Here is a 4,915-nt window from a genome sequence, read left to right on the forward strand (position 1 = left end):
TTTTTTAATATAATATCTTTTTAAATAATTTTCTTAAATAAATAAAAGATTTTTATTTTATAATTCTAATATTTTATATTATAATTAAAATAAAGATAAATATAATAATAATTATTATATTTTATATTATTAAGAAAGAGCTTAAATATAATAAGAATAAATTTATTAAATTTATTTAATAGAAGATAGATATTAAAATATAGAGTAAAATTATTTAAAAAGATAATTATAAATATATAATTATTATAAAAAATATTAAATAATCTCTAAAGATCGATATAAATTAAGTTATTTTTTTATCTCTTAAAAATAATATAGTATTTATAAAACTTTATTTTAAAATTAATTATAAAATATAATTTATAAATATCGCTAAAAAAAGATTTAGAAAGATTTATTTTAATATATATTTTAATTATCTTTTTAATATTTTAAGTATTTAAATAATCTATATAAGTATATTATATATATAAAATATTCTTATTAATTTAAAACTCTTACTTATTAAAGAGTTTTATAAATTTAATAAAAAATTTATTATAAGTAAGAATTTCTTTATTAATAACGATTAAGATTAGAGAAATATTCTTTTAAATATTAAGCGTATAAAAATAACTTTAAATATATTTAAAGAAAAATTATTATTTTTTTATAAAAAGATCGCTAAAAATAAAAGAAAGCGAGTATTATTACTTTTTTAATTATTTTTTAAAAATTAAATTAAAATTATATCTAAATATATATTAAATATTATTAAGAATTTAAATATATTTAATATTCTTTATTTTATATTTAAGATTAATATTATTAAAGTTAATAGTTATATAACTATTACTAATAAGTTTATTAATAAAATATAATTTTTAAAATTTAAAGAAGATTTTAAAGATTAAGAAATTATAAATAATATATTAAATATATACGTAATTATAAAGCTAGAGAAATAATATTATTATTATAATAAAAAATATAGTAATAGAGATTCTATTTAAGAATTTAATTTTAAAAAATTTATAGATTTTATTATTTAAGATTTAAGAGTTAATAATAAATATAATAATAATATAAATAATAAAATAATATATTATTATAGATTAAATAATTATAATAATTATCTTAATATTAAAAAATTAATTTTTCTTCTTTTTAAACTTTTCGAGTTTAAATTTAATATTAATATTAATATTATTTTAATTATCTTTTTTATCTTAATTATTATAATTATTATAATCTCTATTTTTAGAAATTTAAGATTATTTATAAGCGCGCTTACGCTTTAACTATTCGAAATACTTTTTAATAAAATAAAAATTCTTATTATAAATAATATAGAATTTATAAATCTATATTTAAATATAGAAATTAATAAAATTAATATTATTTTAAATATAATATTTAATTAATATAGATATTATAGAAATAAAAATAAAGATATCTATTTTAATATAGATAATTATTATATAAATATTAAAAAATTTAATAAAGATAATAGAATTAGAGATAATATTAAATTATTATATTTTAATATAAATTAATATAAGTTTAAAAGATTTATCTTTATTATAAAGATTATAATTCTAATTATAAATCTTATAATATTAAATATATTAGTTATTTAAATTTTTATAAAAGTAATAAATTTTCTAATTCTTATTAATAATAAAGAGAATTTTTTTAAATAAATTATTAATTTTATATAATAGATTAATAAATTAATTAATATAGATTTATAGCTTATTTTTATAAGTAATAAAAATAAAAGATTTTAGCTTTTAAATAGTAAAGCTAAAAATATCTAATTCGCAAAATTTATATTTTTTTAAATTCTTTTAAATATCTATAGTATTAATATAATTTTTAATAAGATTATATAAATTATTCTTATAGCGAGTCTTTATTATAATATAGAGTTTATAATATATTTTAATTTATATTATAATATCTATATTAATAATAATCTTAAAAATATTTTTTATAAATTATCATTTAATTATAATTCTTATAATAATCGCTAGATAAGAAATTAATTAAATTATATTAATTTTAATATAATATTAAAAATCTAATAAAATAAAGAAATCTTATATATTTCGCTTTTATTTATAATAATTAAAAGCGCTTTTAAATATAAGAATTTAATAAAATTAATTTAAATTAATTAAAAACTTAATATCGATATATTTAGATATAATATTATTTATAAAGAATTAATTTAATTTTTAAAATTTAATAAAATAAAGTTTTAATAAGAGTTTAAATTTAAGAATAAGATTTATAATATAATAAGATTTAATAAAATAAATAAAATAGATAATATTAATAAAATTAACTTTATTTTAAATTCGAAAAGCTCTTTATTTAAAATTAATTTTAATAATAATTTAAAAGTAAATTAATTCGATATAATAATAGAATTAACGCGAGAGATTAAAATATACTCGCTATCGATATTATTTATATCTAAAATATTTATAATTATTTAAAATATATAGAGAAAATTCTATTAAGCTTTAAAATTAATTTAATATAATTTAAAGTATTATTTAAAAAGAGATTTTACGTTATAATTTATAATATAGTTAATAATATCTTAAAAAGATAAATTTTAATTTATAAATATTAAGAAGAAATATAATATAAGTATATAATAACTTAATAGAAAATTATCTCTCTTTATACTTAAGAGAAAGTTTAATTAAATTCTATCTCTTATATTATTATCGCGATTATCTTAATTATTCTCTATTATATTTATAATATAATATCTTCTATTAATTAATTCTTTTATTAAAAAAATTAATTAAAATCGAATATAAGATTATTTATAATTTTATTTAGCTTATTTATTAGATCTAATTAAAGCTTTTTTATAAAATTATCTTATTTTTATAGATATAAAGAATAATTATTCTTTAATCGCTATAATAGAGAATAATTTTTCTTTATATATTAATATATTAAATACGCGAGATATAGATTATTTTCTCTTTTAGCGTTATATTATTATTTTAAATTAAATTTTTATTTTTATTATAAAAATTATATAATAAAATATTAGAGTTTAATTACTTATTATTAATTTTTAATATAATAAAATATAAGAATAAAAATATATCGTCTTTTATCTTTAGCGTATCTTATTTAATATAGAGAAATTAATAATATTCTAATAATTATAATAGTTATATAATAAAAAGATATAGATATATAATACTCTATTACGATATATAATAGCTTTAATATTATATAATTAAATATAATATACTTTAATTTACTTAAAATTATCTTATATTAAGAATAATATAAAAGTCTATATAATAAATTATTAATATAATATATTAATATATTAATAATTTCGATATAGCCCCTCTTACTCGCGATCTTTACTCTTTTTATTAAAAATATATTAAATATATATTATCTAATTAGAATAATTATCTTAAAATAAGAAATATTTATATTATAAAGATTAATAAAAGAGATCCTCCGCGATTATAATTATTATTATTTAATAAATATTAATATAATAAATACGCTAGAAGTAGTTATAATTATAGTAAATAATAAATAAATTATAAAATAATTAAAATAATTATCAAATAGAGCTTAAATTTATAATCTATTAAAATATAAGATAGAATATTTAGTTATATTAATTAGAGAGTTCTATAAAAGGAAAGAGCGATTAGATATAAATATACTAAAACGTATTATATGACTATATCACGTAATCGCCAAGACGCCAAGAGTCACGTGATCTGAATTCCAACAATATTCAACGATAATATTTAATAATTTTCAAGAATTTTTATTATAATAATTAATCTCGATAAGCTAATAATTATTATATTTAAAATATTAAAAAATAATTATATAAATTTTAAGCTTAATAATTTTAATAAAGAATAAAAAATTATTAAATATTAATTAGTTTTTAATATCTTATTTTTATTTAATATTTTTTATATCAGATTTTAGAATAGTAATAAAAATTATTATTTATAAAATATTATTATTTATTATTTAAATTTATTATTATTAAAAAATAGTTTAAATAAAGATATATAGAATATTAATAGAGAGAGCGATAGTAGTAATAATAATAATAATTTAAATACTATTTTAAATAAAATAACGATTTTAAAAAAAGATTTTAAAAGTAATTTTAAAATAGACAAAATAGATATCTTAATATAAAGATTAAATAGCTTAATATTATTTAAAGAATTAAATATATCTTTATTAACTTTAAATTTAAGATTAATAAAATTATTATTTAATAAAATAGCGAAAGTAAAATAAATACTCTAATTATTATTAGAGTTTTTGAATTTTTTATTAATATTAATTAATTATCGTTCTTAGACTTTAAGCTTTTATATAAAAAACGAGTAAAGGCCTATAAATTAAATTTATAATCATTTTTTTGATTAGGGCTATCGAGTAAATAGGTAAGCGAACTTTAATAAGCGATATTTGAATTTCTTGCGCTTTAATAATTATAAGACTAAATTTAGAGAAAAAAATTCCAAAAGCTTATATTTCGTTCTATAATTAAAAAAAAAATCTCAAAATTTTAATAGAAAATAAAAAAGTTATTCTAAAATCAAATAATGTGTATCTGTTTTTTAATTAGGGCTGGTCGACTGTCGAGCGAACTTTAATGAGCGATATTTAAATTCCTTGCGCTTTAATAATTATAAGACCGAATTTTATAATTATTCTATTATTAAAAAGCGTAAATCGCGGGCTATAATTTGAAAAAAAAATTAAAAAGTTTAATAGAAAATAGTAAAGTTATTAAAGGGTTAAAAGTAGAGTAAGAGATTTTGATAGTTGCGAACGCTACTTTATTTATTCGCAATAATTTAGCCGATCTAATTAAAGAGCGTAGTGAACTCGAATTTATAATTAA

This window comes from Letharia lupina, assembly GCF_014066315.1.
Source record: "Letharia lupina isolate WasteWater1 chromosome Unknown contig_17, whole genome shotgun sequence".
In the NCBI taxonomy this organism is placed as follows: domain Eukaryota; kingdom Fungi; phylum Ascomycota; class Lecanoromycetes; order Lecanorales; family Parmeliaceae; genus Letharia; species Letharia lupina.